The following is a 12,527-nucleotide window of genomic DNA, read 5'->3' on the forward strand; positions in this document are numbered from 1 at the left end:
CCCTGTTTAAGCTGCATTGAAAAGGTGAACTATCTGCTGCTCTTAAAGCTTCTGAGCTCAATATACAAAGTGAATCCTTTGGTTTATTTCCATTGCTTATTTCATTTTTCATTTCATTTCAAAATTTATTTCAAGCATGTAGAATACAAAAAAAAATAAGGAAAAAGAATGATCATACCAACAAGTGGACAGTCAGAAACAAGTAGTATTTATATACAATGAAAAGTAAATGATTGATGCCTTGATTTACATATTCGAAAAGGAGTGAGAAGAAGTATAAACTTATTTAATCCCACCCCTTCTCCATAAGTCAATTATTAATTATTAACCAGCTTCCTTATTGAGCCATACATATACTCTAATTACATTTTCCTGAATTTGTCTAACTATACTTTTTATTATTTATAATTATTGTAACTATAATTATTACCTTTAATCTGTGTCTTACAGAAATATAAATGAATTACTGATGTAATTATCCTTATCAAAATTTAAATTTGTTATCAATCCAGAATACCAAATCATTACTTATAATATGACTTTATCACAATACCAATTCATTACTGATATATTTATCTTAATCATATTGACTATTTGTTATCTTTTCTCCCAGTAGACCACTTACACACCAAAAACTGACAATTACCTGATATTTTTCAGGTGGAATTTCATTCATTCATTTCATTCTCACTGTAAGAGCCAAAACATGATGTATGATGTATGCTGGCATACAGAGGTTGTAGTGTAATTCACTTTTAGGAACACTAGGTGGCGCTGTGTTAATTGATTGACCCAGCCACGGGTATATAGGTAAGGAGGTGTGTTGTTGGCGTCAGGGTTTAGCCCGGAAGGGCAAAGGGTTTTGACCGCAGGGACGCTGAATTGTTTGCCGTGTTGTTATTGTTTACTCGTTGCTATGGTAACTGGACTTGCTTCTTTAATACCATATTAAGAATAAATGAACTGTTATTGTAAAACCAACGAGCGGACTCAGGATCACTTTTGTACAGCACAACAGACAACTAAAGGTACCATCTACAGCGAAAAGCGCGTCAGTCCAGGGCTAATCACCTCAGTAGCTACAGTTGTAGACTTTAGCTCCTACACTCACTGTGCAATATCATTTTCCACTGGTGCACTTTTGTTAATAGTTTGTTTATTGTCAATACTGTATATACTGCTCCTATTTTTATACTTCCTTCTATTTAAATGGTTCGTATTTTGTTACACTTTGTTTAGCTCTTCTTTTTTTTTACCGTGTTAGCTGATGCAACTTGTTTTTTCAAATAGTAAGAAGAAATAGTTAGCTTGTGTTAAGCTGCACATGGCAGGTGTTGGATAACGTTTCATTTCATTTCAAAATTTATTTCCAACATGTAGAATACAAAAAAAAGAAAGAAAAAAAGGATCATACCAACAAGTGGACAGTCAGAAACAAGTAGTATTTACATGCAATGAAAAGCATAAGAAAAATACATTTTCAAACACTTGATGCCTTGATTTACATATTCCAAAAGGAGTGAGAAGAAGTATAAACTTATTTAATCACACCCCTTCTCCATAAATCAATTATTAATCATTAACTTTAGTGATGTAAAATGTCATAGTGTAGTATAGTATTTAGTATGTCATCAAAATGTCATCAAAAAATGTATAGCATAGTACATCCGAAAAATGGCATTGTAAAAGTCATGAAAACTAGATTTATATAGTATGTCAAAAATGGCACTAGTGGGCGCCTGGCTAGCTCAGTTGGTACAGCGGGCGCCCATGTATGGCTAAGGCTGAGCCTTAGCCGCGGTCGACCCGGGTTCGAATCCGGACCTGTGGACCTTTGCCGCATCTCTCTCTCTCTGTTTCCCCTCATTCCATGACTCTTAGTCACCAAAAAAAAAAAAAGGTCTATAGCATGTTAGGTATGTTAGGAATGTTAGCTTAGTATAGTGCGTGATGAAAAAAGTCGTGTTAAAAAAAAAAAAAAAAAAAGTCAATAGTATAGCATGTTAGGTATGTTAGGAATGTTAGCCAAGATAGTGCGTGATGAAAAGATTTCGTGATAAGTCAGGATGTTAGGTTAGTTTTTTTAAAAAAAAAAAAAATTTAAAAAAAAGTACGTCATGTAAAATGTCAGTTAGGAATGTTAGGAAAATGTAATAAAAAACAATGTATTTTCACTTTTTGGACATCAGTGTAATTTTGGATGTTAGCAGTGGACTTTTCACCATCATTTGAAAAGTAAATGGTTACGTCACAATATATAGTTTCAGTGCCTTGCTTTTGGCACACTTCAGCACAGTGGAAGCTTGAGAGTAAAACCAGGTCTTCTGGTTCAGGGCCAGTCTCCCAAATCACTGTACCAACCTGCTGTATGGAGTATAATCATTTGCATTGAACACAATTGTATGAATCATAAATCTTTAATAAATAAATAAAATTAAATGTTATCAGATCTCAACCCTGTTTAAGCTGCATTGAAAAGGTGAACTATCTGCTGCTCTTAAAGCTTCTGAGCTCAATATACAAAGTGAATCCTTTGGTTTATTTCCATTGCTTATTTCATTTTTCATTTCATTTCAAAATTTATTTCAAGCATGTAGAATACAAAAAAAAAAAAAAAAAATAAGGAAAAAGAATGATCATACCAACAAGTGGACAGTCAGAAACAAGTAGTATTTATATACAATGAAAAGTAAATTGTCAACATTTGATGCCTTGATTTACATATTCGAAAAGGAGTGAGAAGAAGTATAAAGTTATTTAATCCCACCCCTTTTCCATAAGTCAATTATTAATTATTAACCAGCTTCCTTATTGAGCCATACATATACTCTAATTACATTTACAGGTTTGAAAAATGTCTGAAAAAAATGTCTAAAAAAAGTTTGAAAAATGTTGGAAAAGAAAAGTCTAAACAATGTCTGAAAAAGGTAAAAAAAAAAAAAAAAAAGTCTGAAAAATGTCTGACACAAAAGTCTGAAAGATTTGAAAAAAAAAGTCTGAAAAATGTTATTTAAAAAAAAAAAGTCCAGAAGCAAACGTCTGAAAAATGTCTTGAAAATATTTGAAAAAAAAGTAAAAAAAAAAAATCTGAAAAATGTCCAGAAAAGTCTGAAAAATATATTTAAAAAAAAGTCTGAAAAATGTCCAAAAGCAAAAGTCTGAAAAATGTCTGAAAAAAGTCTGAAAAATATATATTAAAAAAAAAAAAGTCTGAAAATTATTTGAAAAAAAAAGTCTGAAAAAGTCCAGAATCAAAAGTCTTAAAGATGTCTTTAAAATATTTGAAAAAAAAAAGTCTGAAAAATGTCCGGACACAAAAGTCTGAAAAATGTCAAGAAAAGTCTGAAAATTATATATATATATATATATAAAAAAAAGTCTGAAAAGTATTCGAAAAAAAAAACGTCTGAAAAATGTTGGAAAAAAAAGTCTGAAAAATGTTGGAAAAAAAAGTCTGAAAAATGTCCGGACACAAAAGTCTGAAAAATGTCAAGAAAAGTCTGAAAATTATATATATATATATATATAAAAAAAGTCTGAAAAGTATTCGAAAAAAAAAAGTCTGAAAAATGTCCAGAAGCAAAAGTCTGAAAAATGTCTGAAAAAAGGTCTAAAAAATGTTATGTAAAAAAAAAAAAGTCTTAAAAAATGTCAAAAGTCTGAAAATATATATAAAAAAAAGTCTGAAAAAATATCCGTAAAAAAAAAAGGTTTGAAAAATGTCTGAAAAAAATGTCTAAAAAAAGTTTGAAAAATGTTGGAAAAGAAAAGTCTAAACAATGTCTGAAAAAGGTAAGGTAAGGTTAGAGTCTTTCACTCTGACTCCCAGAGTGTCTTGGAGAAAGCTCTGAACAGTCTCTGCGTACTCGAGAGAGCGTGCAGCGCACATTCAGTCGGCCTGCAGCGACGAGGCAGAGACCAACGGGCCAGCAGCACCAATTCCAGGCTGCCTGGGGTCATCCAGAGCCCTGGTCAAGGACCCAGTCCAAAGGCAAAAGTTCTGTGGTGTTATTTATTTAAACAGTCGCGCGCCGATGAAAAAAGCCCGTTGAGTGTTATAGCTCACCCGGTAGAGCGGGCGCTCTTACCGCGGTAGGCCGGGGTTCGAATCCACCTTTCGGCATATTTCATTTAGCCAAGGATTTTGCCTTGCATTCCCCTTGTGTTTAAAAGGGCGTTTTCATTTCCCCCTTAAACCTCTGTGCGCAGTAGGTGGGATTGGTTATTTGTTCCCCCTTGTACGTCCGCGTACAGGAAAGGGGTGATTTTAGTTCTTATGAGCAGTATTTTTGTTTATACCTTTGAGCCAGCGAGTGCATATATCCCCATTGACTACTGGGGGCAGGTGGATACTCAGTCTCAAATCCTGGCCGCCATTCGTGGTCTGGCAGACAGGGTGAGTAGAATGGAGGCTCAGAGAGCAGCTCCACTGACTGCGGCTTGTTCGGAGGGGATCTCCCCTAGGGACTTGCCGGCATATGGAGAACATCAGGCCGATCACCCTGATGCGTGGCAGGCGCCAGGGCTCAGGTGCACAAAGTTCGGGTGATGCTGCAGGAAGACTGCGACTGCAGCATCAAGGGTTTCAGCCCCGGCGTACAGCAAGAGGGGCTCCTCAAAGGAGACGCCCCCCCAAAGGTCCAGGGACCCAGGGGGCCTCTGCATAGGAGTGGTGGGGAAGCCGCCAAGGTTCACTCCCAGCTACGCCTGGACAGCTGGGAGAAGGAAGTCTCAGACCCCTGGGTAGTGGCTACTGTTGCAAGGGGTTACAGAATTCAATTTCGGCGGCGGCCCCCACCTTTTTCCAGGGTCCAGATGACGTTTGTCAAGGACCCATTCCAGGCAAAAGTTCTGTCCGAGGAGATTGCAATCCTCCTTCAGAAGAACGTAATTGCGAAGGTAAGGCCCAGCGAACAGCAAGCTGGCTTTTATTCAACATATTTCCTTGCTCCCAAAAAGGATGGTGGGATACGTCCCATCCTGGACCTCCAGCGCCTAAATACCTACATAAAGGTTCTGCCGTTCAGAATGCTGCACACACGGCACATTCTAGAGTCGATAGAGCAAGGGGAACGGTTCACCACTATCGATCTAAAAGACGCGTACTTCCACGTCCCCATTTGTCGATCTGTCACCACTCCAGAGTGCAGGCTTAAAGATCCTGCCACACCTGGACGACTGGCTGGTCTGCGCTTCATCTCGCGAACAGGTCATGCAGCATACCGGGAGGGTCTTAGCTCATGTCCAATCCCTTGGTTTCAGGGTGAACTTAAGAAAAGCAACCTCGAACCGAGGCAGGAAACAGTATTCTTGGGGCTTTGCCTGAACTCACTTGTGATGAAGGCGTCCCTTACCCCTCAGAGGGTTGCGAGAATCCTAACGGTCTTGCGTATCTTCCGACTGGGCAAACGCCTACAGTTGCTTCACTTTCAGAGACTGCTGGGGTTGATATCATTAGCAGTGTTGGTGATTCCGCTGGGCCTGCTCAGGGCTCGGCCCCTGCAGCGGTGGCTGAATGCGTTCAACCTCCATCCACGGAGGGACAGGCATGTGAAGCTCAGAGTGACTCAGTCATGTCAGAGAGCTCTGAGCCCATGGAGGGACCGCAAGTTGCTCACACAAGGTGTACCCTTGGGCAATCTGCCTTCAAGGAGGACTTTGGTGTTCACAGATGCCTCCAGGACAGGCTGGGGAGCAGTCTGGGAGGGCAGAATGGCGAGAGGTGTTTGGAAACCTCCATGGGACACCGAACACATCACGAGTGGCCGAAGCTTTTTTTTCTAAAAAATGTATAAAAAAAAGTCTGAAAAGTATTCGAAAAAAAAAAAGTCTGAAAAATGTTGGAAAAAAAAGTCTGAAAAATGTCCTGGAAAACAAAAGTCCGAAAAATGTCAAGAAAAGTTTAAAAAATATATATAAAAAAAAAGTCTGAAAAGTTTTCGAAAAAAAAAGTCTGAAAAATGTTTGAAAAAAAAAAGTCTGAAAAAAAAGTCTGAAAAGTATTTGAAAAAAAATGTCTGAAAAATGTCCAGAAGCAAAAGTCTGAAAAATGTCTGAAAAATGGCTTAAAAAATTGTATGTAAAAAAAAAAGTCTGAAAAATGTCTTGACACAAAAGTCTGAAAAATGGCAAGAAAAGTCTGAAAATATGTATAAAAAAAAAAAAGTCAATAGTATAGCATGTTAGGTATGTTAGGAATGTTAGCCAAGATAGTGCGTGATGAAAAGATTTCGTGATAAGTCAGGATGTTAGGTTAGTTTTTTTAAAAAAAAAAAAATTTAAAAAAAAGTACGTCATGTAAAATGTCAGTTAGGAATGTTAGGAAAATGTAATAAAAAACAATGTATTTTCACTTTTTGGACATCAGTGTAATTTTGGATGTTAGCAGTGGACTTTTCACCATCATTTGAAAAGTAAATGGTTACGTCACAATATATAGTTTCAGTGCCTTGCTTTTGGCACACTTCAGCACAGTGGAAGCTTGAGAGTAAAACCAGGTCTTCTGGTTCAGGGCCAGTCTCCCAAATCACTGTACCAACCTGCTGTATGGAGTATAATCATTTGCATTGAACACAATTGTATGAATCATAAATCTTTAATAAATAAATAAAATTAAATGTTATCAGATCTCAACCCTGTTTAAGCTGCATTGAAAAGGTGAACTATCTGCTGCTCTTAAAGCTTCTGAGCTCAATATACAAAGTGAATCCTTTGGTTTATTTCCATTGCTTATTTCATTTTTCATTTCATTTCAAAATTTATTTCAAGCATGTAGAATACAAAAAAAAAAAAAAAAATAAGGAAAAAGAATGATCATACCAACAAGTGGACAGTCAGAAACAAGTAGTATTTATATACAATGAAAAGTAAATTGTCAACATTTGATGCCTTGATTTACATATTCGAAAAGGAGTGAGAAGAAGTATAAAGTTATTTAATCCCACCCTTTTCCATAAGTCAATTATTAATTATTAACCAGCTTCCTTATTGAGCCATACATATACTCTAATTACATTTACAGGTTTGAAAAATGTCTGAAAAAAATGTCTAAAAAAAGTTTGAAAAATGTTGGAAAAGAAAAGTCTAAACAATGTCTGAAAAAGGTAAAAAAAAAAAAAAAGTCTGAAAAATGTCTGACACAAAAGTCTGAAAGATTTGAAAAAAAAGTCTGAAAAATGTTATTTAAAAAAAAAGTCCAGAAGCAAACGTCTGAAAAATGTCTTGAAAATATTTGAAAAAAAAGTAAAAAAAAAAAGTCTGAAAATTATTTGAAAAAAAAAGTCCTGAAAAAAGATTCCAGAAGCAAAAGTCTGAAAAAGTATGAAAAAAGGTCTAAAAAGTATATAAAAAAATAAATATCTGAAAAAGTCACAGAAGCAAAAGTCTGAAAGATGTCTTTAAAATATTTGAAAAAAAAAAATCTGAAAAATGTCCAGACACAAAAGTCTGAAAAATGTCCAGAAAAGTCTGAAAAATTATATATATATATATATATATATAAAAAAATGTCTGAAAAATATATAAAAAAAAAAGTCTGAAAACTGTCCAGAAGCAAAAGTCTGAAAAATGTCCAGAAGCAAAAGTCTGAAAAATGTCTGAAAAAAAGGTCTAAAAATGTTATGTAAAAAAAAAAAGTCTGAAAAATGTCCGGACACAAAAGTCTTAAAAAATGTCAAAAATCTGAAAATATATATAAAAAAAAGTCTGAAAAAAATATCCGTAAAAAAAAAATGTTTCAAAAATATCTGAAAAAAGGTTTGAAAAATGTCCTGAAAAAAATGTCTAAAAAAAAGTTTTGAAAAATGTTGGAAAAGAAAAGTCTAAACAATGTCTGAAAAAGGTAAGGTAAGGTTAGAGTCTTTCACTCTGACTCCCAGAGTGTCTTGGAGAAAGCTCTGAACAGTCTCTGCGTACTCGAGAGAGCGTGCAGCGCACATTCAGTCGGCCTGCAGCGACGAGGCAGAGACCAACGGGCCAGCAGCACCAATTCCAGGCTGCCTGGGGTCATCCAGAGCCCTGGTCAAGGACCCAGTCCAAGGCAAAAGTTCTGTGGTGTTATTTATTTAAACAGTCCGCGCGCCGATGAAAAAAAGCCCGTTGAGTGTTATAGCTCACCCGGTAGAGCGGGCGCTCTTACCGCGGTAGGCCGGGTGTCGAATCCACCTTTCGGCATATTTCATTTAGCCAAGGATTTTGCCTTGCATTCCCCTTGTGTTTAAAAGGGCGTTTTCATTTCCCCCTTAAACCTCTGTGCGCAGTAGGTGGGATTGGTTATTTGTTCCCCCTTGTACGTCCGCGTACAGGAAAGGGGTGATTTTAGTTCTTATGAGCAGTATTTTTGTTTATACCTTTGAGCCAGCGAGTGCATATATCCCCATTGACTACTGGGGGCAGGTGGATACTCAGTCTCAAATCCTGGCCGCCTAGGGACTTGCCGGCATATGGAGAACATCAGGCCGATCACCCTGATGCTATATCACTCTATGCACAGGGTTCTCCCTTGGAGGACGAGGGTCACCCAGAGATTGCTGAAGAGTCACATTGCCTTAGCCTATCTCACACAGGTGAATCTGCGTCCGTAGACGATGGTACTGGCGATTCTGTTCCCAGTGATGTGTTTTCAAAGGTTTTGAGTGCGGCTAAGATTATGGGCCTTTCAATTCCAATCGAAACCCCTAGCTCATCCGAGGGAGTCTGGGCCGGCATCTCGCAGTCTCGCCCCTCAGTGACTATTCCTGCAGCCGAGGATTATTGTCAGATGTTAAGGAGGTCATGGAATAATCCTGGTAGCGCCCCTCAGTTTAATTCGGGGTGCGGGAGGCTAGCCAAGGCACAGTACCCCCCATGAGTCCGGTTTGGGCGATATGCCGCCTGTAGAGAGGGAAATGGCAGCTTTAACCCCTCTAGGCCCAGATAAGGTGACCACTAATCCACACTGTCCTCGTAAGGAGTGCAAGAAGACAGACCACTTGGTTTGTAGGTCCTATAATGCAGCCGCCCGCGCGGCGCGTGCAGGAAATGCACTCGCTCTCTTGTTAGCAGCGCTCAGAAGGACCGCTAGTGCGGGTGATCAGGACACCAGAAACCTGATAGATGCGGCACTGTCCACACACTCTCAGCTTACTCGTGACATCGGTTCCGCTATGTCGTCAGCCATGATGGCCCGCAGACAGATCTGGCTAGCTCAGACAACCCTCCCCGAGAACATCAGGAAGGAGCTCAGCAACATGCCGGTGGTACCGGGTAGAGTCTTTCACTCTGACTCCCAGAGTGTCTTGGAGAAAGCTGAACAGTCTCTGCGTACTCGAGAGAGCGTGCAGCGCACATTCAGTCGGCCTGCAGCGACGAGGCAGAGACCAACGGGCCAGCAGCACCAATTCCAGGCTGCCTGGGGTCATCCAGAGCCCTGGATGCGTGGCAGGCGCCAGGGCTCAGGTGCACAAAGTTCGGGTGATGCTGCAGGAAGACTGCGACTGCAGCATCAAGGGTTTCAGCCCCGGCGTACAGCAAGAGGGGCTCCTCAAAGGAGACGCCCCCCCAAAGGTCCAGGGACCCAGGGGGCCTCTGCATAGGAGTGGTGGGGAAGCCGCCAAGGTTCACTCCCAGCTACGCCTGGACAGCTGGGAGAAGGAAGTCTCAGACCCCTGGGTAGTGGCTACTGTTGCAAGGGGTTACAGAATTCAATTTCGGCGGCGGCCCCCACCTTTTTCCAGGGTCCAGATGACGTTTGTCAAGGACCCATTCCAGGCAAAAGTTCTGTCCGAGGAGATTGCAATCCTCCTTCAGAAGAACGTAATTGCGAAGGTAAGGCCCAGCGAACAGCAAGCTGGCTTTTATTCAACATATTTCCTTGCTCCCAAAAAGGATGGTGGGATACGTCCCATCCTGGACCTCCAGCGCCTAAATACCTACATAAAGGTTCTGCCGTTCAGAATGCTGCACACACGGCACATTCTAGAGTCGATAGAGCAAGGGGAACGGTTCACCACTATCGATCTAAAAGACGCGTACTTCCACGTCCCCATTTGTCGATCTGTCACCACTCCAGAGTGCAGGCTTAAAGATCCTGCCACACCTGGACGACTGGCTGGTCTGCGCTTCATCTCGCGAACAGGTCATGCAGCATACCGGGAGGGTCTTAGCTCATGTCCAATCCCTTGGTTTCAGGGTGAACTTAAAGAAAAGCAACCTCGAACCGAGGCAGGAAACAGTATTCTTGGGGCTTTGCCTGAACTCACTTGTGATGAAGGCGTCCCTTACCCCTCAGAGGGGTTGCGAGAATCCTAACGGTCTTGCGTATCTTCCGACTGGGCAAACGCCTACAGTTGCTTCACTTTCAGAGACTGCTGGGGTTGATATCATTAGCAGTGTTGGTGATTCCGCTGGGCCTGCTCAGGGCTCGGCCCCTGCAGCGGTGGCTGAATGCGTTCAACCTCCATCCACGGAGGGACAGGCATGTGAAGCTCAGAGTGACTCAGTCATGTCAGAGAGCTCTGAGCCCATGGAGGGACCGCAAGTTGCTCACACAAGGTGTACCCTTGGGCAATCTGCCTTCAAGGAGGACTTTGGTGTTCACAGATGCCTCCAGGACAGGCTGGGGAGCAGTCTGGGAGGGCAGAATGGCGAGAGGTGTTTGGAAACCTCCATGGGACACCGAACACATCACGAGTGGCCGAAGCTTTTTTTCTAAAAAATGTATAAAAAAAATTCTTAAAATTATTCGAAAAAAAAAAGTCTGAAAAATGTTGGAAAAAAAAGTCTGAAAAATGTCCGGAAAACAAAAGTCCGAAAAATGTCAAGAAAAGTTTAAAAAATATATATAAAAAAAAAAGTCTGAAAAGTTTTCGAAAAAAAAAGTCTGAAAAATGTTTGAAAAAAAAAAGTCTGAAAAAAAAGTCTGAAAAGTATTTGAAAAAAAATGTCTGAAAAATGTCCAGAAGCAAAAGTCTGAAAAATGTCTGAAAAATGGCTTAAAAAATTGTATGTAAAAAAAAAAAGTCTGAAAAATGTCTTGACACAAAAGTCTGAAAAATGGCAAGAAAAGTCTGAAAATATGTATAAAAAAAAAAGTCTGAAAAATATTCGAAAAAAGAAAAAGTCTGAAAAATGTCCAAAAAAAAGTCTGAAAATGTCTGAAACAAATGTTTGTTTGAAAAATACTGGAAAAAAAAACTGAAAAAAAGTTTGAAAAATGTCTGGAAAAAAAGGTTTGAAAAATGTCTGAGAAAAAAGTCTAAAAAAAGTTTGAGAAAATCAAGCAATGTCTGAAAAGGTAAAAAAAAAAAAAAAAAGTCTGAAAAATGTCCGAACACAAAAGTATGAAAAATGTTAAGAAAAGTTTGAAAAATATATATATAAAAAAAAAAGTCTGAAAATTATTTGAAAAAAAAAGTCTGAAAAAGTCCAGAAGCAAAAGTCTGAAAAATGTCTGAAAAAAGGTCTAAAAAATGTTATGTAAAAAAAAAAAATCTGGAAAAAGTCCAGAAGCAAAAGTCTGAAAGATGTCTTTAAAATATTTAAAAAATAAAATCTGAAAAATGTCCAGACACAAAGTCTGAAAAATGTCCAGAAAAGTCTGAAAATTATATATATATATATATATATATAAAAAAATGTCTGAAAAATATATAAAAAAAAAGTCTGAAAACTGTCCAAGAAGCAAAAGTCTGAAAAATGTCCAGAAGCAAAAGTCTGAAAAATGTCTGAAAAAAGGTCTAAAAAATGTTATGTAAAAAAAAAAGTCTTAAAAAATGTCAAAAGTCTGAAAATATATATAAAAAAAAGTCTGAAAAATATCCGTAAAAAAAAAAGGTTTGAAAAATGTCTGAAAAAAATGTCTAAAAAAGTTTGAAAAATGTTGGAAAAGAAAAGTCTAAACAATGTCTGAAAAAGGTAAGGTAAGGTTAGAGTCTTTCACTCTGACTCCCAGAGTGTCTTGGAGAAAGCTCTGAACAGTCTCTGCGTACTCGAGAGAGCGTGCAGCGCACATTCAGTCGGCCTGCAGCGACGAGGCAGAGACCAACGGGCCAGCAGCACCAATTCCAGGCTGCCTGGGGTCATCCAGAGCCCTGGTCAAGGACCCAGTCCAAAGGCAAAGTTCTGTGGTGTTATTTATTTAAACAGTCGCCGCGCTGATGAAAAAAGCCCTGTTGAGTGTTATAGCTCACCGGTAGATCGGGCGCTCTTACCGCGGTAGGCCGGGGTTCGAATCCACCTTTCGGCATATTTCATTTAGCCAAGGATTTTGCCTTGCATTCCCCTTGTGTTTAAAGGGCGTTTTCATTTCCCCCTTAAACCTCTGTGCGCAGTAGTGTGGGATTGGTTATTTGTTCCCCCTTGTACGTCCGCGTACAGGAAAGGGGTGATTTTAGTTCTTATGAGCAGTATTTTTGTTTATACCTTTGAGCCAGCGAGTGCATATATCCCCATTGACTACTGGGGGCAGGTGGATACTCAGTCTCAAATCCTGGCCGCCATTCGTGGTCTGGCAGACAGGGTGAGTAGAATGGAGGCTCAGAGAGCAGCTC

At 39.3% G+C, this 12,527-nt stretch overlaps 1 long non-coding RNA gene across 2 annotated transcripts in view; it reads left to right on the forward strand.

Moving 5' to 3' along the window:
* Nucleotides 1-1,764: 1,764 nt before the first annotated feature.
* LOC119500033 overlaps nucleotides 1,765-12,527 on the forward strand; it is a 29,309-nt gene continuing 18,546 nt past the window's right edge. Inside the window, exons 1-3 of one of the 2 annotated variants that reach the window (XR_005209504.1) lie at nucleotides 1,765-2,073; nucleotides 6,196-6,252; nucleotides 6,386-6,633. This is a non-coding gene — a long non-coding RNA (uncharacterized LOC119500033). Of the gene's footprint in view, nucleotides 2,074-6,195; nucleotides 6,253-6,385; nucleotides 6,634-12,527 lie in introns of those variants that run through there. The other variant, XR_005209503.1, reaches the window with a different exon arrangement.

This window comes from Sebastes umbrosus, chromosome 2 (assembly GCF_015220745.1).
Source record: "Sebastes umbrosus isolate fSebUmb1 chromosome 2, fSebUmb1.pri, whole genome shotgun sequence".
Lineage (NCBI taxonomy): Eukaryota > Metazoa > Chordata > Actinopteri > Perciformes > Sebastidae > Sebastes > Sebastes umbrosus.